At 39.7% G+C, this 25959-nt stretch overlaps 1 protein-coding gene and 1 long non-coding RNA gene across 5 annotated transcripts in view; one reads left to right on the top strand and one right to left on the bottom strand.

The window, feature by feature from the left end:
- Positions 1-25959, bottom strand: part of KCNN2 (potassium calcium-activated channel subfamily N member 2) — a 712042-nt gene that overhangs the window by 541399 nt on the left and 144684 nt on the right. The window lies entirely within an intron of this gene.
- On the top strand, positions 18229-25435 carry LOC146405692 (uncharacterized). The gene is made up of 3 exons (XR_014838576.1): positions 18229-20437; positions 20718-23701; positions 24012-25435. It is a non-coding gene; the product is annotated as an uncharacterized LOC146405692 (long non-coding RNA).

Here is a 25959-nt window from a genome sequence, read left to right as displayed (position 1 = left end):
TCTATTAATCAGCAAAAAGATTAAAAAAATTTGATAGAATTTTACAAAGCAGTACAACTCAATGATAAAATAATTTATCAATAATTTACAGTGCAAGAAATCAGATCAATAATTGTCTCTGGTTTGAGTTTGGGTGTGGGATCAAGAAAGCAGGAATAGGCAGGAGGGAGGGATGTTAAAGGAGCAGGAGGAAACTTCAGGTGTGATGTAGATAATTAGCATCTTAACTGAGATGATGGTTACAAAGCTTGTATATATGTCAAACTTTAACAAACTGAATAATTTAAATATTTGAAGTTTTAAATTGTATGTCAGTTATACCTCAAATCTGGTGTGGTTTTTTTTTGGTGCTATATCAGTGATTTCTTATTATTTACTCTCATCATAGAAAGGTGTGCTTTTTCAAACATAGCATAATACCATTTGTATCACATTCTAACTAAAAACTGATCTGGTGATACAGAGATGGGATTAGATTAGTATTAGATTTGATGCCTCTTGAAAGTAAAGGCAAAATAATACTGGCTTAAAAACATGATTTTATTCTCTTATTTAAAACACCCAGAGGTGAGTAGCCTAGGGATGAGTAACAGTTCTATAATGTTATCAGGAACCCAGGATTCTACAACTTTGGCTCCATCATAGGTATGGTAGCTTCTTAAGAATCAGCCATTATTATCATAGAACTAGAACAAAAACATTTTAAAATTTGTATGGAAACACAAAATACCCCAAATAGCGAAAGCAATCCTGAAAACAAAAAACAGCTGAAGGAATCAAGCCCCCTGACTTCAGACTTTACTACAAAACCAGTCATCAAAATATGGTACTGGCATAAAAAAAGAAACACAGACCAGTGGAACAATATAGAAAGCCAAGAAATAAAGCCAAGCAACTATGGTCAATTAATCTATGGCAAAGGAGGCAAGACTATACAATGAAGAAAGGACAGTCTCTTCAACAAATGGTGTTGGGAACACTGGACAGCTACATGTAAAAGTATGAAATCGGAACACTTTCTAACACCATGCACAAAAATAAACTCAAAATGGATTAAAGACCTAAACATAACACTGGACACTATAAAACTCTTAGAGGAAAACATAGAAAGAACACTTTTGGACATAAATAACAGCAATATTTTATCAGATCCACCTCCTAGAGTAATGAAAATAAAAACAACAACAACAACAAAAAAAAACAAATGAGACCTAATTAAAACTTTTGCACAACAAAGGAAACCACGGACAAAATGAAAACACAATCTTCAAAATGGGAAAAAAATCTTTGCAAATGAAGTAACTGACAAGGGATTAAACTCCAAAATATACAAACAACTCATTCGGATAAATATCAAAAAACAACAAACCCAATCAAAAAAATGGGCAGAAGACCTAAAAAGATATTTATCCAAAGAAGGCAGGCAGATGGCCAAAAAACACATGAAAAGATGCTCAACATTACGAATTATTAGAAAAATGTAAATCAAAACGACAACGACTTATCACCTCACACCAATGAGAATGACCATTATCAAAAAATCTACAGACAGTAAATGCTGGAAAGGGTTTGGGAACCCTCCTACACTGTTGATGGGAATGTAAGCCGGTGCAACTACTATGGAGAACAGTATGGAGGTACCTTAAGAAACTAATTATAGAACCACCCTATGATACAATAATCCCACTCCTGGGCATATATCCTGAGAAGACCATAATTTAAAAAGATACATGCACCACAATGTTCATTGCAGCACTATTTACAATAGCCAAGACACAGAAGCAACCTAAATGTCCATCAATGGAGGAATGGATAAAGATGTGGTACATATTACTCAGCCTTTAAAAATCATGAAGTAATGTCATTTGCAGCAACATGGATGGACTTAAGAGATTATCATAGTAACCTAAGTAAATAAGACAGAGAAAGACAAATACCATATGAGATCACGAACATGTGGAATCTAACAAAAATTATGTAAAAGAACTTACAACACAGAAACAGACTCAAAGATTTTGTCACCAGATTTATGGTTACCAAAGGGGAAATGTGGAGCAGAAGGGGATGAATTAGGAGGTTGGAATTGACATATACACACTACTATGTATAAAATAGGTAGGTAACAAGGACCTATTGTATAGAACAGAGTAATCTACTCAATACTGTGTAATAACCTATGTTGGGAAAGAATCTGAAAAGGAACAGGTATTTGTATATGTATATCTGATTTACTTTGCTGTACACCTAAAACTAACACAACTTTCCAAGTCAACCATACTCCAATAAAAATTTATTTTTAAAAAATATGGAGTTCCCATCATGGCTCAGTGGTTGACGAATCTGACTGGAAACCATGAGGTTGCGGATTCAATGCCTGGCCTTGGTCAGTGGGTTGAGGATCTGGCATTGCCATGAGCTGTGGTGTATGTCGCAGATGTGGCTCGGATCCCATGTTGCTGTGGCTCTGGCGTAGGCCAGCAGCTACAGCTCCAATTCGACCCCTAGCCTGGGAACCTCCATATGCCATGGGAGAGGCCCTAGAAAAGGCAAAAAGACAAAAAAAATATTTAAAAAAATACTATAGCAAAAATGGAGGAATAAATAAAATAAGTATAGCAAAAATATATCAATGGTTGGGGTGGGGGGAGATCAGCCATTATTAAAATCATTCCAGCAGCAGGAAAGAACTTCTCCCTTTAAGGACATTTCTAGGAACTTACAGATGACACTTTTATCTACATATGATTGACCCAAACTAAGTCACATGGCCACATCCTCCTGCAAGGGAAGCTGAGAAATGTAGTCTTTATCTAGATGGCCACAGACCAGTTAAAAATCTGATGTGTCATTAGCAAGAAAGGGAGAATAGGTATCAAAAGCCAAGTCTCCAAGGCTTTGGTCTCCAAGGGAGATTAATAACTGAAAAAACAGAGTGCATAATATTTCAGTTATAAGCAAGTGAGCATTTTCAATTCTGAAAATAATTTCTACATATGGCTCTTGTGCATTCACCCTTGCTCTTCAAAAGCAACAACGAAAAGAAGAAATTGACTGGGGGAGGGAGGAAAGAGGAGTTTTGAATGCTTTCCAATAGTAACTCCAGTCCATTATTATCAATATAGAGATGTTTCTCAACATTAAGAACTGATAGAAAATGGAAATGAATGAATCATTAAGCTTTGTAACAGATGGCTATATGATGATTAATTAATTTGGTGGCTTTCTAATTAGGGAAAATGATTCATAAGTCACATATTTTCCTTGTTGCATCAATCAAAGATAATCAGGGGATAGGACTAAGCCACATTAAGTAGAGGTACAGATCAACTGCATATTTTTATCAGAAGTTTTTGTAAAGTTCAACCTGATCCTTTGAGTATCCATCCTTTCTTCTATCCATGCCAGGGCAGAGATTATGTATTGGTAAGTGCATAAGGGAATTTTCAGATCTGGTAGGGTATGTTTGATTGCTTTCATTACATCCATTTCTAATCCTGTTTCCTTATAGAGGACACCAAGTCGGATGCTATCAAAATAAGGACAGTAAGTCATTAGAGTTATAGAGCTGTATGAACTATGGACTGAAGTAAAAGTTGGGAGGCAGAGCTTGATTCATGCTCACCAGCCCTTTAATCCTGGTTCCTCAGGGAGTAAAGCTGCTGCTGCTTCCACTGACCAGAGATTTAAGATCACAAAAACTCTGTATTCCTAAATTGCCTAAATTTCTAAATTCCCTGGTTCAGAATTAAATGGGGGAAGAGTGAATAGAAAAAGAAGGCACAATACACTCAACTATTGCAACAGGCTCCTAAATTTCTGCTTCAATCCATCTCGCATATTACCATCAGTTCTCATCCATTCATTTGTTCATTAGTTAGTGAAGGTAAAAAGGTACCAACCAGGATCTATAAGGTACCAACCAGAGTCTCTCAGAAATTGAGAGAGGCCTAAGTTACTGTCATTTTTTTTGAAGATCCTGGGATGTTAAAAATGAATAGTGGGTGAGTTCCCATCGTGACTCAGTGGTAATGAAACTGATTAGTATCCATGAGTATGTGGGTTCAATCCCTGGCCTTACTCAGTGCGTTAACGATCCAGCATTGCCGTGAGCTGCAGTATAGGTCATAGATGTTGCTGGATTCTACATTGTTGTGGCAGTGATGTAGGCTGGCAACTGCAGCTCCAATTTGACCCCTAGCCTGGGAACTTCCATATGCCATGGGTGCAGTCCTAAAAAGACCAAAAAAAAAAAAAAAAAATAGTGGGACTTCTGGAATGACAGAGTAATGAGCTCAGTGGGCCTACTCCCACCAAGACAATTAAACTATTGAAAAAATACATTAAAAAATTTCCTACAGGTTGTGAAAATTGTCCTATGGGCATATAGTAAATGGAGAAACATTTATTCAAGAAAATCTATTAAATTTCAGTCAGAAGGGTCAGTGGCATTTGAGCCAAGGCCACTCTGTACCCACCTATCCCCAATCAGTATAACATCATAAAGCCTCTTCCCTTGGTGTGTGCAGCTAAGGAGATGGGGGATGGGGTAGGAGCTCCTTCTTCCTCCAGTTCTCAGTAGTGTGTGGGTATGGTTTTACCCTGGAAGAGGAGTTTGCTCTTGTTCTTCTTCACCTCCAGGTCCATGACGCTGAAGTTCTATTCCAAGCCAAGAATATGAGGTCTCTTTTCCCCCATTCAGCCCCACTTCTAGGGCAGATGCTATGCCCCAGGCAGCAGACCCAGAATGCTGGGCCCTTGATCATCCCCATTCCAGTTCATTTGTAAGAGCTTTTTTTGGTGGTCTTGGGGTGGAAGGGAATATACAAACACTTTATTAGCAAAAGGAAAAATACAGGTGAAGCCAAGGAAAAACAAAAGTTCCTTCTTTCCCTTCAAGGGCATCATTAGAACTCTAAAAGCAAAAGCAGTTATGCAGAATAGACCACAGAGTCTCAAGTGGGTTGGAATTCAACAAAAGTGATCCATGTCTGGGCAGTATTGACATGCTAGATGTGTAACTCCTCATGCTTATCGAGAGCAGCCCGGAATTGGGCAGGTGTTAAGTTCTGAAATATGTAGCACTGCTCTGACTTGGAAAAATGAAGAATTGGTCCTCTGAGACCCATAGAGAGTGGCAAATATCACACCTCTGCTCTCCAGGTCTTAGCTGTTTTCCCCTTTCCACCTAGAAGTGAGTTCTTTGATATTACCATTAGCCTTATGGCTTCATTCACATCTTCCTTCTCCACTGTGTCCAGCATTTGTAGATGTTCCATAGCAGAAGTACCATGTAAGGAGGGAAAAGCTGAGAAGACCATGAGCTGCCCTTCTCTCTGCAGTACTCACTCACAGAGTAGAGTGTCACCCCTAGAAAGAAGGTTTACTTCACCCAGCTCACACTGGGTGCCCAGGAGACTTCCCCTGGGATAAAGGAAGGCTGTACAAATAAGAAGTTCTGCAGATCTGCCTGAGGTAGCTGATCTATTTGGAACAGAAGGTGGCAAACCCCAAGCCTAAGGCCACTGTCAAAAGCGATAGGTATCTTGGTAAAGAGAATTTACTGTAGCTCCACTACACAAAATAGTAGAGCAGCCAGTTTAACACTGAAAACCAGGGAAAGAGACAGACAAGAAGAGCCCTTGGGGGTCACTCTGGGTGTTGGAAAGGCCAGGCACATGCGCTGGGCTGCACCCACTCATGAGTGATCACAGTAGGATGGAGGCCAACTTGAAAGCAACTCCATTCCACTCAGAGACCCATCAACACAGGGCAGAATGCACTAGTGCAAAGGACTCAAGTACAGTCTCTGACCCAACCATCTGAACAATAAGCTGCTCTGACCTGGGGGCAACTCATAGGAAGCCAGGCTTACACATTATTTGTAAACACAGCCATTCCCTTCCCAGCAGACTAGAGACTGTGTGTTTGCCCAGGCTGTGCTCTCTCAGGAGCCATCAGAGAGGAAATCTCCAAGCTACTGGTTTCAACCCCAAAGTGGGGCAAACAAACAAAAACAACAGCACAAATTCCTGAACTGGATAGTAGCAAGCCACATACATCAACCAATTTTTAAGGTTAAAAATCCAGCTGTCCAAGCGGACTTAAACATGACCTTGACCAATAGTGGCTTATCTGAACCCTGGGTAGCCAAGCTAAAAAGATAAAAACAAGTGGGGAAATCTAAACAAGGCCATCAGAGGCTGAGCACCATGTGAGAAACAGACTTCAGCTAAGTCGTATAAAATAAGTAAATGGCCAACCAAACTACAGCAACACTGGGGGCAGAAGAGATCAGTATACAGAGCTATTGTAATGTCATCTAAAATGTCCATTATAGGAAGATCACTGACAGTTGTGGAGGTGGGGTGGATTGGAAGTAAGGCATGAATGAAGGCAAGGAGACTGACTGCTTTTATTTCTGATTAAGAAATATTCATGACAGGAGTTCCCGTCGTGGTGCAGCAGAAACGAATCTGACTAGGAACCATAAGGTTGTGGGTTCAATCCCTGGCCTTAATCAGTGGATTAGGGATTCGGCATTGCCATGAGCTGTGGTATAGGTCGCAGATGTGGCTCAGATCTGGCATTGCTGTGGCTCTGGCATACGCCGGCAGAAACAGCTCCGATTAGACCCCAGCCTTGGAACCTCCATGTGCCGCATGTGTGGCCCTAAAAAGACAAAAAAAAAAAAAAAAAGAAGAAGAAGAAGAAAGAAAGAAATATTGATGACATTAATAAAGGCAGTGGAAATGGGTCTGGGTTGGGAGAAGGGAAAGTATTAGAAAGACTTAAAAAAAAATACTGATCAACTAGATAGTGGGGGTGGAGGGAATGGTTAAGAGAGAAGAAGGTATTGAGAATGAATCCCAGACATCTAACAAGTAGACCCACTTGTCTGTTATAATTGCCTTGGGGGGATGAGGAAATATTTATTGCATTTGGGACATGTTCAGACTGATAGGCTTCTGGGACCTTCCAGTGAAAATGTACAGATGAAATATGTATGTGCACAAGAGTCTAAAAACCATGCATTTAAGACTGTATATTTGGGAGTTATCAGGATATAGGTGTTAATGGAAAGTGAGTGGATCATATAAGAACATTTAGATGAAAAGGAAGAAAATCAGATTTACGTATTAAGCAAGTGAAGTCTGGAAACGCATGGGAAGGAACAAGTGTCTGGACAAAGATCATGAGCCCTGTCTCATCCTAGATGGAACTGAAAACACTGTTGGACTCTGAGGAGGAGCTACCCAGTAGGTAGGTACACTGGTACAAAGGCCAGGCACTGTGATCAAGCAAGAAGTGAGGAAGTGGATGGGATCTAGGGAAGAGATTGGTGGCTTTTATTACCAACCCTGCCACTACCTGGCCTTACCCCAGAAATGTCAGGAGGTATCTCTGATCCTCCTTGTCTTCACATGACAAAGGAGGGTGCTAAACACAGGATATTTACACTTCTGTTCAGCTGTAAAATTCTCAAATTAGGCTACCGCTCATGACCCTCATGGCCCCAAAGTGTGGCACACTTATCTTTGTTTGTTATGATATTTTTTGAGCCTAAATTATGATTCCCTGAAAGACCCACCAATCCCTCATCTTATCTCCTTTATATAATACTTTTAGTTCCAAGCACAGAAATCCTAATTTGACCTAGCCTAAATGGACAAGTGAAATTTTCATTGTGTATAAGGAGATGCTGAAGGATTTCAAGTTTCATTTCTGGGTTAGATGACTACTGAGGTTCCACTGTTCTTCCTTTCTCTCTGCTCTATACCCCTCCTTGGGCTTGTTTCTCTCACAGTGGAGTCTGCAGTTCCCTGCTTCATATTAATACACTAGAGTAACTAGCAACTAAAAAGAAATATAGCATAAATGTCATGAAGTTCCCAGAAAAATGGCTGAGGTTTATGCAAACGCAGCTGATGTCTGTGGTCTAGCAAAATGCTTTAAGTCTAGATCACCTGAATTATTTAAATGGAAAGGAAACAGAGTTCCCTAAGGAGGTTGGACCAATCAAAGCATATATCCAATGAAATAGGACCGATTTTACTGAAGCTGTATTGCTGTGCCTCAACAGAAGTGTTGGATGGATGCTGACGAGAAAAATCACAATAAAGTCTTCTACATAGAATGATGTATTCCTAGTTGTCAAAATCTTATCCATCCTTTATTCCTTCAGATGCTACCTCCTTTCACAAGTCCTTCCTCATTCGCAAAATAAGGTATGATGTTTCCCACCTGTGTTCCATATTCTGCATGTCACATGTATTTTTAGAACCTATTTTATCTTCTAGGCCATAAGCTTCAGGATAAGAACTATGTCCTATTTATCTCTGTATTTTCCAATTATCCAATCAAATCTAGCTTTGGTGTTGCTTAACAAAATTTACTGAACTAAGCACAGGTGAAATACTTGGGAAAACTGAAAATGCAGCCTCTTTTTTCTTCCATCCATGCTTGGGAAGCAAAAATCACCCCTCAGCTAAATGGAGGAATACCAGAAATACCAAAGGAGTAAGTGGGCCTTTGAGAAATAATTCTCATGTTTTAAAACATTCTAACTACATATTAGTTCTTCTTGGTTTTTATGACTCCTTAAGGTAATGAGTAGCAAGATTTTTAATTTCAATCATACACACACCCTTTACTGGGAGACCTGAACTTATGGAGAAGGGCCCAAAATATAAATAAATCACCCACCCATTGCTTTTGCAATGCTTGAAGAGTGTGTCCTTTCTGCCTTCAAGCTCTGGTTTTATGGATTGTGAAGGTCTATTCTAAAAGATAAAAGCTTTTGCGGGAAAGAATGAAGAGGATTTCAGGGAAAGACAGTTGTGTTGGAGGATCATAGGAAGACTGAGGGGAATATACCCAAGGAAAGGTTTTGTCAGGACTTCTACCTGCACCAGCCCTTCCCTCTCTGGTATTGAGGATAAGGGTGAGGCATTGACTGGGAAGTCCTTGTGAGCATCATAAGTCAAGCTAGATACAGTCATGGCCTGCCAGCCACAATGCCATCACACTGAGCATGTTCCTACAACCACCCAGTCTCCAGATGAATGACTGGAGACTCTGCACTTCTGCACAACTGTACCAAGGCATCAGCAGATTACCGCTTGGAGGGAGCAATGTCTCACCCACCCACAAGTCCTAGGTCTGTTCTGCACCTATCAAATGTCATGGACACCTCCCTAAATGCCCTAAAACAGCTATAAGCCTGGAAAACATCAAACAGCTGCCCCACATATGCTCTTGAGGGGGCTGAAGCAACCAAGTTCAAGATCTGGAATGGAAGTCATGGTTAGTGATACCTACAAATACTATTTTTAAAGCATGAAATTCCATTATTACCCTATTTATTTAAGAACTTGAAAAATGAGTTAATATCTCCTCAAAAAACTAGACTTCCTTAGATATTATAAAACTAGTGGTTGTGAGTTTCCCAATGTCAATTGAACTCAACTCCAGAGATGAGAGTAGCAGATTCTTTTGGAAATAGAAAGCCATACATTAGGACCAGGAGACACTAGGTATGTCAAAGTAAACCTTCCAGATGTCCAGTTTATGGTTCCACATGTAAGGCACTTGGAAATCACCGTCTTAACAACAAATAAACAGCTGAACAAACTGAAAAAAAAATCAACAATTCTTCTTAGATCTGTAAGAGAATTGAGGTCACAGGGCAAAGTACTACCTCCCAAATTAGAGAGACATACAGGCAAATAAATGCAAAGAACACACACATACAAAGCAGAAGCCTCCATGGCAATCAGTGATGGGGCAGGAAAACCTCAACTGCAATTGACTAGTTGCTAGAGGCTCTGTGTGGACAGTCTGAGAGCTAAAAACTCCAGGAGGACCCAGTCAAAAAGAGACCTCCACACTTTTCTGAGTTTTACCTTCAGGAGCTTCAACTTGTTCTCACAGTGAATTTGAGAGAAAAATCCCCTTATGTTTCCAATAGGAGAAGGGAAATAGGAACCATTTTTATTTATTAATTTATTTTGTCTATTTAGGGCCACACCCATAGCATATGGAGATTCCCAGACTAGGGGGTCTAATCAGAGCTGCAGCTACCACCAACACCACAGCCCACAGCAATACCCGGATCCTTAACTCACTGAGCAAGGCCAGGGATCAAACCTGCATCCTCATGAATACTATTCAGGTTCTTGAACTACTGAGCCATGACAGGAACACTCCAGGAATCATTTTTAATTACATCAGAGCATTCTTAATAAGGCCTGTCCTCAGGAGAAACTAACCAGAGCCTAACCTCCTGGGGTATTATCAGAGCCTAACTAACCAGGAGAAGGAAAATACTCAACTCCAGCCTCCTTTAGCCATCCTGTCCCACCTAAAGGGGGAGGGAAAAGCCTGAGAAACACCTGTGAAATTTTCAAGCCAGAGCAAGGGCTCACTAAAGAGACATATTCAGAGAGCCACAGAACACTTCCCCTCTCCCTTCACCTCACCCCACATCACTAAAATTCTATTTACAGCAGTATATTTTACCCTGTCCATCATGTCTGGCTATCAGGAAAAACAACTACAAGGCATACACAAAAACACAGTTTGAAGAGACAGAGCAAGTATCAGAGCCAGATAGGGTAATTGGAATAGGAATTTGGGATTATCAGACTAGGAATTGACAACAACTAATGACTAATAGGCTGAGAGCTCAAAGGAAAGTTTCCAGAATATTGCAAAGGTTTGAAACAGTACACCTTCTCTTGAGATCTGTCTTTTGTTCTTCACTTAAGGACTGAGAGTTATCAGAATAAACAAAATGGACACAGGCAATCACAGAGCATCAGGGCTGATCCTCAAAGTGTTGGTCCCTTGACCTCCCAAGGCTGCTCAGCGACTTGGAGGAAACACAAGAGCAGACCCAGGTCTGACGCCGGCACTGGTCTGTCTCCAAATCGACTCTCTTCCTGTCTTCTAGAAGTGTAAAACCTATCTTCTGCTCCCACTCTACTGTCCATTTCCTATTTTTGGTCCCTACTCTCTCCCCAAGCCTTTTTCCTCATAAAGCACAGAGCCCCTTCAGTTTGACATAAAAGAAGCCTCAGGAACTCATAACCTTGAAGGGTAAATTAGCAGCTTAAACTGGCACAGCTCCCTAGGGGTGTATGAATTATAAAAGAGGAACTTTGAGGCAATAGCCTAACTCTTTTTTATTTTATTTTATTTTATTTTATTTTATTTTATTTTATTTTATTTTATTTTATTTTATTTTATTTTTGTCTTTTTAGGGCCATACCTATGACATATGAAGTTCCCAGGCTAGGGGTCAAATCAGAGGTGTACCTGCCAACCTACACCACAGCCACAGCAACACCAGATCCTTAAGCCATTGAGCAAGGCTAAGGATCAAACCCGAGTCCTCATGGTTACTAGTCAGGTTCATTGCCACTGAACCACAAAAGGAACTCGAATAACCTAATTCTGAAGGTGAATTTTTAAATTTATGATTCCATGTTAAGAGATTATGTTCTAATTAAACTGATTGCAGCCCCCACCCTCATAGAGACAGTGAAAACAGTGTCTCACCCTTTGTTCCCAACATCACCCATGTGACACATCTACTGTTAGCATCATTAACAACCAATACAGAACAATTCATTCTATGGTTTACTTGAGTTATTATATAGTAAAGATTGTAGCCATAACAGATACTCTTCAGAGAAGACAATAAACATGACAATCTTTCTATGGTAGTTTATTCCTGAAGTCTCTAACAGAAATCCTTTGTGTCAGCTGACAAGGGATTAATCTCCAAAATTTATAAACACCTTTTGTAGCTCCATACCAAAAAAACAAAAGAAACCATAAAAAAATGGGCGGAAGATCTAAACAGACAGTTCTCCAAAGAAGACATACAGATGGCCAAAAAACACTTGAAAAGATGTTCAACATCACTCATTATTAGAGAAATGAGTGAAATCAAAACCACTCTGAGGTACCACCTTACACCAGCCAGAATGGCCATCATCCAAAAGTCTACAAACAGTAAGTGCTAGAGAGGCTGTGGAGAAAAAGGAACACTAGTACACTGTTGGGATTTTCAATTGGTGCAATCACTGTGGAAAGCAGTATGGAGATTCCTCAGAAAACTCAAAATAGAACTACCATTTGATCCAGCAATCCCACTCCTGGGCATTTATCCAGAGAAAACCATGACTCACAAAGACACATGTACTCCAATGTTCATTGCAGCACTTTTTACAATAGCCAAGACATGAAAAAAACCTAACTGTCCATTGACAGAGGAGTGGATCCAGAAGATGTGGTACATATACACGATGGAATATTACTCAGCCATTAAATAGAACAAAATATGGCATTTTTAGCAACATGGATGGACCTAGAAATTATCATGCTAAGTGAAGTCAGCCATACAATGAGACACCAACATCAAATGCTTTCACTGACATGTGGCATCTGAAAAAAGGACAGACTGAACTTCTTTGCAGAACAGATGCTGACTCACAGACTTTGAAAAACTTATGGTCTCCAGAGGAGACAGTTTGGGGGGTGGGGGGATGTGCTTGGGCTGTGGGATGGAAATTAGATTGTTATGATCACTATACAACTACAGATGTGATAACTTCATTTGAGTAATAAAAAAAATTTTTAAAAGGCAAGTAGGGGACAATCTTACAGAGTATAAGAAGTTGTGGGGAGGTCCCCACTCTTCCACTTCCCATGAGGTCTAAAATTCCCCTGACAGTAGCAATGTAACACATTACCTTTTTGTTGTGGCGCAGAACATTAGCTTTTACAATTGTTTCTAAAAGAGATACTGCTAAAGGTAGTAACACACTTTTGAATAAATCTCTCTATTCTAATAATACATTATTATTAAGGAAAGTAGTGACATATGCCATTGCCAAGGATCTTACTGCCTTGACTTTTCACATCATTTCTTTATTTAAAGTAAAAGGTGCTGCAATGAACATGTGGGTGTGTGTGTCTTTCTCAAGGAAAGTTTTGTCCAAGTATATGCCCAAGAGTGAGATTGTAGAGCATGATAATATGAGAATAAAGAACGTATACATGTATGTGTAACTGGGTCACCATGCTGTACAGTAGAAAATTGACAGAATACTGTAAACTAGCCATAATGGAAAAAAAATAAAAATCATTATATATAAAAAAATAAAGTGAAAGGTGATACCTCATTGTAGTTTTGATTTGCATTTCTCTAAGAATCAGCAATGTTAGCATCCTTTCCTTGCTGGGGTGACTGTCTCTTCCTCCTGCCCCACTCAGCACTTCACTAGAAGGGCCCACAGCTGCCCTCTCTGTGTGCTAAGCTCCAAACAAGCTGCCTCTCTGGCAGGACCCCATATCTGAGTATTTTCTAATCTCAGCTGGATACTGAGCCCACCTGAGGAGTAGACTATGGCCCAAGAGAGCATATGGGAATCCTGCCTACCTTCCAGGCTAAGTCTTTGCCCTTTCCTCTGAGAGAAGCCTCCAAGGAGATGTTTTCTGGGTGCATCAAATGGAAATGAGCCAAACACTGAGCCCTTATTCTCCTCCAAAGGGGCCCTATTTCAGCACCCATTTTTCTCCTAATGGCACTCCCATTCCCATTTCCCTAGAAATTATCACATCACTGACTCTCCTTTCCCTTCATTTCCACTATTTGTTCTACCAGATCTAAGAGGTTCCCATCACAGACTTCTCCCATGATGCCTGTACTTCCCCACACTCCCTGTTCCAGGAACCTGAGCTTCTAGCTGAGTCTCTTCCATGGTTCTATAGCCTGCAGTCTGCATCTGCCCCATTTCTCCAAAGCCCACCCCCTAATGACTCTTCCTCATCTATTTTCCATTATTCATTTATTCATGCAGCAAATATTCATTAAGTTCCTACCACATACTGGGTACTGCTCTAGTCACTGAGTATAAAGTGCAAAAATAGGCACATCACTATTATTTTGGCGCTTACATTTCTAGTGGAGGGAGCACAGAATAAACAAATGTATAGTGAATGAGATAATTGGGGTGGGCATTAGTAAGAAGAATAGAGAATGCTGGGAAGGGGGATTATTGTATACTGGATGGTAAAGGAAGGTGCTTCTGGGGAGGTGAAAGTTTAGCAGAGACCTGAGAAAAATGAATGGTTGAGTGCCCAAGTCATTTGAACATCTGGGAAAAGAGCAGTCCATGGAGCGAGGAAGAGCTGTAAGTACCAGGGTTCTGACTTAGAGGCAGGCTTAAGGAAAAAGGCCAGCTGGTATAAGGACTTGTAGGCTGTTCTACAGACTTTTATTTTATTCTAAGTGAGATGCAGAGCCACTATTGTAGAGGCAAGGTGTTGAGCAGTGATCTCATTAGAATTTTAAAGGGAATACTCTGTCCATAGACATAGAAAAAAAAACTCATGGTTGCCAAAGGGGAAAGGGAGAAGGGAGGGAAATTTGGAGTTTGGGATTAATATATACACACTGCTACAGATATAGTAAATAACCAGCAAGAACCTATTATATAGCACAGGGAACGGTACTCAGTATCTTTTATTAACCTATCATGGAAAAGAATCTGAAAAAAAAATAGATACGTATTATAACTGAACCACTTTGCTGTACACCTGAAACTAACACAACACTGTAAATCAACTGTCCCCCAGCTCCAACCTTTATAGTCTCTGTGTCTTGTTTTATGCTAACTTTTTTCCTAAAGTTCCACAGCACCCATTCTTCAGCCCCATCCTGCTGAGCTGGTCTCGGCAATCAACTACACTTCAAAAAAAAAAAAAAAAAAAGTGAAAAGTATCACCCTTGTGTGGACTTTGCCCCACAAGTTCAAGTGCATTAAAACCTGAGGAAGCTGTTGAGTAGATTTCATCATTCAGCTGTAAATTTCATCCCCTCAGCATTAAGTTTCTAGAAAGTAACCAAGATAGCTTGTTGAAAAGAGTCAATATGATTTCCTGTGTTCTTGTTTTCTCTTTTCCAACACAGATGTAGGGCCCTTGGAATGAGAGATGGCTCCTACTTTAGAACATCAGGCTTAAGGCAAGGCAGGTAATACCTAAAAGCTGTTTGCGCACTTCCTGTCATACAAGAAAATCAGCTTGTGAAACTCTCATGGTGCTTATCTCTTGGGGTCCTAAAGTAACTGTCTCTGTGAAATTAGAAGAATAAATAAGGTTTGTCCCAGAATAAGAACTACCACTGATTTGGAATATAACCTGAAACCCTAGTCATCTCTCCATATTAAGAGGATTTAGAGTGAGGCTAATGATACACAGAAACAGGCAATTCCAAGCAGCAATCACACATAGAGAGAGGTGAAAAAATGAATATTAATACTGCATAATGAAGTAAATGGTGAACCAGGAAGAACACCCTGAAACTAAAGTACGAGGAACACGGGAGCAAAACGGGTAGTGCCAGCTTGCAAGGAAAAGTATGGCTTTACATGTTTTACAGACACAGCAAGTGAAACTTAACATAGCAAGAACCGACTCCAAAAAATGGTAGCTCAGGTTTCAGACCATGGAGAGTGCAACCAGCTCAGGAGTCCCATGGTGCATCAACCCAGAAAGTGCAACTTCAGGTCTGGAACAGTGGATGGCTTCTCTTAAAGGCAAATTTAAGATAACAAGCTAATGTTAGCAGTGGAAAGAGCTGTATAAGTCATGATGCATTTAACCACATCCATAGTCTTGATGTTTTAAAACAACAGTTAAGGATAGATTTAATCATAACTTCTGTAATTATTGCCATAATTATATGTGTTTTAAAGGTGAATAAAACATTTAAGAAAAATTGCCAAGTGTCCCCTCGTGATCTAGTGGTTAGGACTTGGAGCTTTCACTGATGCAGCCAGGTTTAACCCCTGGTCTGGGAACTGAGATCCCACATCAAGTTGCTGCACACCATAGCCAAAAAGAAAAAAGAAAAGAAAGAATTAGCTTCTGAGACCTGTAATTTTATTGAAATGTTTATGAAAATTTGGATGAATTTTGTGATCAGGATTCAAGGTTTAAGAAAATAAGATACATAAGTTTTGTGAGTTTAAATGTATTAGAGTTTAAATAATGATTAAATGTTAAGAAAATGTCTTCAATCAATTCAGTAATAGCAACTATTCCTGCCTATACATGACATTCTGTCAGATGTTTAATATCTCAATGGTATATAAGGAGAAATTCAATACTGAGTAATTTTATGTAGTTATATTAATAAACAATTGAATTTCATAAAATATATCCACTATAATTTATGTTAATTTCATTTAATTCACTTTTTAAATATTTCTTTAACTGCTGGGTACCATGCTACAAAGTGCTGGGGAATAGGAGAATGACGAAGGCATACAGTTTGCCCTAGAAAAACTGAAATCTCCTGGGAAGTAGACAGGGCAAACTAACAGGACCTGTGTATTCACTGGAGAGGGAAAAAGCTGGAAAATGTAAAACCACTGATTATGATTCCTGCCAGGGGACAGCAATGGAGAAAGGAGAGAAGCTATAAAGTTGATTTGGGCAGATAACTAGTCCTAAATTTCTCTATACCAGACAAATTACCACACTTAAAAACACTTCAAAAACCAAGAACTCATAGGAAATCAAAGTTTTCATATGTTCAGTATGCCTAAATGTGTTTCGACTCTCCTTTTACGCATGACGTGTGCAAAAAACATATATGAAGAATTTCCATAACTACCAAGGGCTTCTAATTTTAAATGTCAGTCAAAGAGCATGAGGCATCCCACTAAATTTTAATAGAAAACTGCTTTCTCTGACTCTCTCTGTTCTAAAATCCTTTGAACCATTCTAGTTTTACCCTCTAAATGTTCACCTCTCAAATAACCTGTTTTGAAAATAGCCTCATATACTTCCTTTGAGGGAAAAGGTTAACCTAATAGGCCCAAGGTTGCTGTCTTCAGAAGAGCCTCCTTGCTAGGGTGGCCCTTGCTGGTACCAGGGAACTTGAATTTTAGGCCATACACCATCACCTCTGACTGCTCTTGACACATTATTTGTCACACATAACCTGTTCTACCATGTTGTCTGCATCTATCTCCACAATTAAATTCCTAGTTCAGAACAGGGTGGTCCTAGGTGACATACCATATACAACAGCTCTTCTTGGACCTGTCTCCTTTGTACTACACATCTTCAGCCAATTCCCATGCTTCCTGCCCACAGCACTACCTTGATTCTTCTCTTCAAAGGCTGTCCTACCAACTTCTTTAATATCAAAATCTAATTGTTGGATTTTTTTCATTAAGATGCTCCCTAATTCCCCCCACTCATTTTCTTCCCTCATTAGCTTCTTCCACGTGACTCTGAATATCTCTATTAACATCCCACGCACCTCCCAACTAGAATTCTCTTGTGATTCTTTTCCTCGAACTACCCATTGCATGCCAGTTGCACACATATTGCAAAGATCTTGCTGATCAGCTAAATTTATTTTTTTCTGCCCATGTTTCCATGTCTTTCTTGTACACTATCAGGTGTATTAATTATTTTGTGTGTGTGAATATATTTAAGTCTTCCTTAAAAAAGCCAATGCACTTTTAATTGACCCCTTCTATAGATTATTCAATACATTATTATGTACAAATGGATTCCTAACATGAATTAAATTTGCAATTATAAAGTGTAAGACCAGCAAGGTATCCTAGAGATCATCAAGATTGGGTTTTTGATTAAGTATTTTCTACAGACCTGCATTTCCAGGAGTACTTAAAAGTTGCTATTTTTTTTTTAAAGGGCAAAATAGAAGGTTCCTCTGTGGTCAAATAATTTTTAGCAATGCTCAATAAAACAATATTTAGCAGATTTCTTTACTGCAACAATTCTCAGTGCTAATATGCTTTGTAAATCTCCAAGAAAGGGATATTGCTTGCTGAGTTGACCATGAAACCATATTCTAAAGGAGCTTTTCCCAAGACTAGTGTTCCCTGGAATATGCAATGAGGATGATAATCTATCCTGAATACCCACCCTAAGTAAAATGATTTTCCTTGTCACAAGGCTGAAGGAAGAACTATGGCCAAAGCCCACATCTCTTGATTTCCAGGCAGGGCTCCTTACTGTACATAACAAAGAAAGTCAGTACTGAGATGGCCCTGTACAAACATACTTTATTCAAATTACCCTTATCTTCCATTATTTTCCCCTCATAATTTACCTTCCCACAATTTACTACACCTAGATGCCTATGCCCTTTAATTTTTTTTTTTTTTTTTTTTTTTTTTTTTTTTTTTTTTTTTTTTTTTTTTTTTTGCTTTTTAGAGCCATACCCGCTGCATATGGAGGTTCCCAGGCTAGGGGTCCAATCAGAGCTACAGCTGCCAGCCTACACCACAGCCACAGCAACACCAGATCCTCAACCCACTGAGTGAGGCCAGGGATCGAACCCGCAGCCCCATGGTTCCTAGTCAGATTCGTCTCTGCTGCACCACCACAGGAACTCCCCCTTTTCCTTTTTCTTGTTACTTTCTTGCTAAAATTGTATATAAGCCCCTGAAACTAACCACCTCTTAGCATCTTCATTTCCTATCAAGGAAGGCCTCCATGCACATAAACATGAAAATATCAGCATCAAAAAATGTATGCCTTTTCTCATTAATGTCTTTTGTCTTTTTAATTAGCAGGCCCCAGTGACCAAACATAAGAGACTAGAAGAAAAATCATTTTCTTCCCCTTGAGACCTCCAACAACACTTGACTTTATAAAACCACCTCTAATACATCTATGTGTGCTCAGATCATTAAACCAGATCAAAGAAAATATGAGGAAGAAAGAGCAATAAAAAAAAATGTCAAATTAAAAGGGAATGCTCTACATTATCTATGGATATAACATTTTTAAGTCAAAGTATCATAGGACATGTTCCACTTTTCAACAGATATATTAGTCACTGCAAGATTTTATTTACATATACATATCTGCATGCCACAAACCCTCTTACCAATTCATAGTGCAGCTAAATCTATTTAGAGGTGTCCACACTGGTCTTATCTACACAAAAAGCATCTTCACTTTCTGGGGTTTTATCAGAATATCTTCAGGAAGTTCCAGACTAGAATCATTTTAAACAGCCTCACAATTTGACTTTTGATCTGCCTCACATCTTCTTCCCTAAATAACTTGTTGATCAATCAATAAGCAAAGGCATGAATGTCTAATAAGGTTCAGGTACATCTGGAATATAGCCAGTTTGATTTTTCCAAAGTAAAAATTCCTTTTGCTTTTAAAACATTTTATCTAGGTTACCCTTCCATGGATCAAAATCCAAAAGGCCCAGAAAGTGAGATCAGCATATCAAACCTGTTGTGATAGGGAAAAGCCCTTTACATGCAGCCTTTCTACACCCCTGCTTTGACCTGGACTGTTTGCGTTAGTCTCCAGAAATCTCCTGGGCTTTCAGGCTTTGTCTACACAGGAACAAATTTGGCTCTTTGCAAATCACTTCTTCTTTTTCTCCTTTTAGAATGGGTCAACTAATAGTTACTCTTTACGTGTAAAATAATTACTCCGCAGGCATCCTCACAATGTGACTTCTGCATGAATATCAACCACTACTATGACGATGATCACTGTTATTTTTTTTTTTACCCACAACACCTCACAGAAAAAGATCATGCCCTAAGCTGTCAAGGGAAGAAACACAGCGAGGCTAATGAGTGAGGATTCCTCACATAACTCAAGATCTCCTGACCTAGTTTCTGCCAGACAAAGTGTGAGAATATCAAGGCTGTCAGTTTCTAATGCATTTTCCAGTTCAGCTCATTTTAACAAGGCTTTTTTTAAACAGCTTAAACATATACAGATTAAAGAGACCCAAGGACTTGGCCTCAGGGACTTGGAGTTAAGTGAGAGCAAGAGAAATGGGAAAAGGCATTCTGAAAGTAGTGTAGGGGATGCTGACCTGAGGCAAATTTATTGAGATGGTAATGAAGCCTGAGTGCCTGTATTCACAGGCCCTTCTGAGAAAGGAGGTTTTTAGCAATACCTTCTATGATCAGGTTTTGCAGATGACACAATGAAGAAATCTGTGTACCTGAATACACACTTTCTTAAAAAAGCGCCACAAACTGGACAGGCTCCAGAGCCTGCGCTATTAGCCATCTGCCCTGAGGCTACTCTAGTTGTATTTAGTGAGTTCAGTGGGTTTTGACATGTAAGCACTTGGAAATCCACCCTCAAACTTCATTCAAACTAACCACCATATAGAGACTTAGGACACAAATAGTAAGTCTACACCATTATGACACTGCTGCTGTCAGCAAAGACCTCAGTCACTAAATGATCATTTTTTCAGTATGAAATCAAGACAGAAATTCAATTATGTAAATGGTCAGAGCTCATCACTCATCACTGAAGCTATTTGAAGATCTGACCATCTTCTGAAGAATCTGAGCATCATTAGGAAGGCAGCTTTGATACACACAAGAATGTATGTAGGAGTTCCCACCGTGGCGCAGTGGTTAACGAATCCGACTAGGAACCATGAGGTTGCGGGTTCGGTCCCTGCCCTTGCTCAGTGGGTTAACGATCCGGCGTTGCTGTGAGCTGTGGTGTAGGTTGCAGACACGGCTGGGATCCTGCGTTGCTGTGGCTCTGGTGTAGGCCGGTGGCCACGGCTCCAATTCGACCCCTAGCCTGGGAACCTCCATATGCTGCGGGAGCGGCCCAAGAAATAGCAAAAAGACAAAAAAAAAAAAAAAAAAAAAAAGAATGTATGTAAAATGCTAGCTTTGTGAAGCAGAAATTTTCATGTAAAGATGAAGCAAAGCAATTCACAGAACTTACTTGGATCTATGGAACCTGGAATCAATAAGCCCTGGGAAGTCCCTCCATGTGTCTACAAAGAAAATATACTGATAGATAGCTATGGAGAGAATTTACATATATTTAGGCACAGGCTTATGCATATATGTGTATTTAATTAAGTCAAATCAAATTCCACGTGTATAGAGGACTCTACCTCAGACAATTTGGTCTCTTCCCACGTCTCATAGGAGTCATGGTAGAGAGCTAACCACTCTCAAAACTTCACTCCCTCTTTATCACCATACTTAAATTCTTCATTTTGAAATAGAGAGGATCAAGAACAAAATTAGACATGTTTCTGTTGTTATTTGATTATTGAATGGAAAAAAAAAAAAAAGTAGCTACCAAAGGTCAATTGTTAACAGTTGGGTTTCTAGTTTCCAAATAGCATGGCCTTTTCTTTAAGGCTACAGTCCACTTCAATCACTTCTATTGTTTTTTAGAGTTAAGGCAGGAGATATTAAGGCTGCCATCTACTGATCATAGGAAACTGGCCATTCCAAGAGTATTCCCCTCAGAAAGCAAAATGGTCTTCAGTTCTTACTGTTGCTTCTAAAATTGGAACCAATATAGCTGTTATATTTGTTACTACCCCATCATGTTAACTCCTTTTCTTCCACCTTTTCCTTTTGCTTTTCCTTCTCCCTTTCTCTTCTTGAAAATTTCTCATATTTTTCCAGTTTTAGGAAAAGTAGCTTGGAAAGCTTTGGCACTTTTTTTTTTTTAATTAATCTAGCGAAATACCTAATAAGAATCTTAAAATGGTTTTCAAAGCTCTTTCCATTTTATTTTATTCATTCAAAAAAATTTAAATTCCTTTTTTGCTAGATGTCAGTGAGAGGGAGGAAGAACCCTTTCTTTGGACCCCCGTTGTGTTCTGCCCCAGCCTCCCACAGGGTCCAATCTGTGCTGTAACAGGGCTACTGTGCTGGTCCAATCTCTACTGTGCAGGCTACAGGCTCCTTTGGAGTAGGGTTACTGTCTGACTATCCTCCAAAGTCCTTCCCAGGCACAGCTTTTCACATAGGAACTGTGCTCAGGGAAGGAGTGTTCTCCTAGGGAAAAGCTTTCAGCAGGACTAGCCCCGCTCTTTTAGAAGACAATTACGGTCTATTAGTTGTAATGTTCTACTTCTGAAAAATCATCTAGCTGGAAAATCAATCCTAGACTCTGTTACTAACTATGTAATTTAAACAACTTCACTGAAGATGTTTCTTCAATGTAAAATGGAGATATTTCTACTTCACTGAAATATTGAAAATATTAATATAAGACGATATATGCAAAACACAGCATTTTTACCTAATAAATGCTCAGACAATATCCATCTGCTGTCACCGGTATGATACAAATGCTAAGTGTGATGTCTGGTACAAAACAGGTATTCTCATTAATATTATTAGCTATATCTATTACTACTCACTTAAGGGCCTCTGTTTGACTAATTATGCATGGTGAAGTCTTATTTAAAGGTTTAGCTCTTTTATCTCATGGAGCTTTCGCAAAGATTCCAGAACATAGGCTTTACTGAAAAATTTTTGTTTAAAGAACATTTCCAGGAGCTGGAACACCATATGGAAAAAAAAAAAAATAACACCTAATTTAGACCCATTTTTTTCCCTCTTTTCCAATGAAGACTAAATAAAGGATCCCCACAGGGATCTTAAGTGAATATCTACAGAGGAGAAAAACAAATCAGGAGTGTGATTAGGCCATTAATGGAGAAGTTCACTCTCTTCAGCCTTTTAGAGTAGGGAGTATTATTTGAGGCATGAAGCATGTATTCAGCAATTACAACAAGTTCCAAATCCTAATTCTATCACATTATTTCTGCAACTCAACACAACTTACACAAATCACTCAAAGTTTTCATATCTCTAAAGCAGGGATAATGATCACACACAAACACCCCCAATACGGTTATTATGATAATTAGATTTTAAAATGTAGGTAAAACACATGTGCTCAAAAAATGTCAAAGTTCCCTTTGGTGAGGGCAGCAGAGCACAAAGATTTACTACTGTTATGGTCAAGGATGGATAGCATACCTATTCATGTTTCCAATATTTAATCAACTTCCACAAAGACAAATTATGAACAAATGTAGCCAAGAAACTCTAAAATGAGATATAGAGCAGTAAAGATTCTTCCAAGCCATTATCCCAGAATTATACAAATAGCGAAAGAAAAAAATTATCCTGTCTTAATTCTTCCATTCTCACACGATCTAAATTTGGAAATTACATTAATCTCCTTACATTGATGGCCTCACTAATGAGTATACCAACTGATATACTACACTAACTGTGAATATTTCATCTTACTCACTTACTAGGTTTATTAACTGAATGTACCATGTATCCATTTACGGATTTGATTTATTTAGTCCCTATTATGTATGTGAAAAAGAGGCTAAGATATAAATGAACCAGACTGCAAATCTCATGAGGGCAAAAACAGATCTGAAAAGTGCAGAGAATATGGACAAATATTGAGTCACATAGGAAGCAAAGAAAAAATTTTTCTAATTGGTCAATGTGAATAAATTAGATACCCAAAATTATATACCTTCCCAATACTACAACACAGACACACTGAGGAACTGAACTATGCTACAAACTATTATCTATGAGCTATGAATTTCTCTCATTCCTGGAAAACATAATTCTTTGCAAAGATGGCCTGATTATTCAGAAAAAGTTATAAATCACTTTTCCTGTGTGTGTGTGTGTGTGTGTGCATCTTGCAATGTTGGGTAAGAGAACAGAAAATATCCCTGCCCTCAGAAGGCCTTAGCATGTGATTAATTTGTTAGTGAGTGAACAGAGGAAAACATCAATCCCCTTTTCACCATGCTCCTACTTTCGAGGCTAATGAGAAGAAAACAGCTAAAACAGGAGTTCCCGTCGTGGCGCAGTGGTTAACGAATCCGACTAGGAACCATGAGGTTGCGGGTTCGGTCCCTGCCCTTGCTCAGTGGGTTAACGATCCGGCGTTGCCCTGAGCTGTGGTGTAGGTCGCAGACGCGGCTCGGATCCCGCGTTGCTGTGGCTCTGGCGTAGGCCGGTGGCTACAGCTCCGATTCAACCCCTAGCCTGGGAACCTCCATATGCCGCGGGAGCGGCCCAAGAAATAGCAACAACAACAACAACAAAAAGCCAAAAGCCAAAGACAAAAAAAAAAAAAAAAGAAAATAGCTTAAACATCCCAGGATTACTCGCAAGTCTCTACCCCAGACTTACAGACTGGCTTCTAAAATTTAAATTTTTTAAGTTACTTTTTTTTTTCTCAGAAGGCTGAAATTTAGAGGAATGAGAGGAGTTCCCATTGTGGCCTAGCAGTTAACGAACCTATTATACATGAGGACGCAGGTTCAATCCCTGGCCTCTCTCAGGTGGTTAAGGATCCAGCGTTGCAGTGAACTGTGGTGTTGGTCGCAAACACAGCTCAAATCCAGCATTTCTGTGGCTGTGGCAAAGGCCAGCAGCATCACCTCCCATTCCACCCCTAGTCTGGAAACTTCCATATGCCATGGGTATGGGACTAAAAAGAAAAAAGAAAGAGAAACAAATATGAGCTACATCAGAGATGTCTTTTAGTATGCCTAGACCAGATGATACCATAAGGATAAACACAAAAGAAGAGAAATCTGAGATAACAAAGAAGTAATAAGACAAGAAATAAAATGCTTGAAATAAATTTTCCTTCTTTTGGCCACACCTGTGGCATATGTAAATTCCCGAGCCAGGGTTTGAGCCACAGCCACTGTAGAGGCAATGCCGAGTAGTTATGTTGTAGCTACATGGGAAGTCCAAAATAAATTTTCTTATAGTTTGTTAGTTCCAATAATTTCAAGTTGGCAGAGAGAAACCTATGTGACAGTGGGAGTCACCATGGGGGATGGGAAGGGTGGTGGAATAAAGGTCAGAGGTCTGGGTGCGAGTTTCAGCTGAGTCCCTGATGGCCTGTGTGATCTTTCACAAGACCTCAGTGGGGCTCAGATTTTTGTTCTATAAAATATAAAATGTGGGCTAAAGAATGCTTAGATAATCTTAGGGATGGCATCTAATATTTTTTCTACAAGTACATGTATGTGTCTATATCTATAAATCCATATTTTATGCTCCAGCCAGGAAACTGAACCAAGCTAAAAGCTAGTTAGATCTGATGGTCCTGGGTGGGGCTGTCCAGGGTTGCTGTGCATGTAAGCAGGGTGCTGTAGGTGTGGAATGGTATGCAAGGACTTCTCTGCATATGACTCAGTGGTGCGACAGTACAGACGAATCTGCAGCCCAAAGAAGATCACAGCCATTGCTGTAATATAAAGGGAGACTCCAAAGATTACCAAAACTGGAGTTCCCATCATGGCTCAGTGGAAATCATCTGACTAATGTCCATGAGGACTCAGATTCAATCCTTGGCCTCGCTCAACGGTGAGAGATCTGGTGTTGCCGTAAGCTGTGGTGTAGGTTGCAGATGCAGCTCCCATCTGGCGTTGCTATGGCTGTGGTGTAGGCTGGAGGCTACAGCTCGGATTCAACTCCTAGCCTGGTATATCCATACGCCAGAGGTGTGGCCCTAAAAAGACAAGAAAAAAAAAAAAAGAAAGGAAAAAGAAAAGGAAGGAAAGAAAGAAAAAACAAAGGTTACCAAAACTGTCAAAGGCCACAGAAAATGCAGACATACAGACTTGGGAGGTAGGGTGAGGAAAGAGAGAAGGTTCAAAGGCAGGGTTGCTGCAGGCAAAGGAAGTCAAAGGTCAGGATAATTAGGTGAGGGACAAATATAGTAAGGAGACCCTGGAAGGAAAGTGTCTAGTCCAGTAGTTTAACTGCAAGTAACTATTTTAGAAAGAGAAGATATGCAAACAAAAAGCAGCAGAAGCATCAAAGTCATGAATCTATTTTCTTACTCCTTTCTACCCTCTTTGGTGGCCCATAAGAAATAGAAGGCTGGGAGTTCCCATTGTGGCACAACGGAAACAAATCCCACTAGTATCCATGAGGACGCAGGTTCAATCCCTGGCCTCATCCAGGGGGTCGGGGATCCGGCGTTGCCATGAGCTGTGGTGTAGGTCACAGACATGGCTCAGATTACATGTTGCTTTGGCTGTGGCCTGCAGTTGCAGTTCTGATTTGACCTCTA

The sequence above is a fragment of the Sus scrofa genome, chromosome 2, assembly GCF_054392235.1.
Source record: "Sus scrofa isolate SSC_HxYL_T2T_F1_AM1 chromosome 2, Sscrofa_HxYL_maternal_Yorkshire_Landrace_v2.0, whole genome shotgun sequence".
Lineage (NCBI taxonomy): Eukaryota > Metazoa > Chordata > Mammalia > Artiodactyla > Suidae > Sus > Sus scrofa.
Note: the sequence above shows the minus strand (reverse complement) of the source record. Positions and strands in the feature narration are given on the sequence as shown.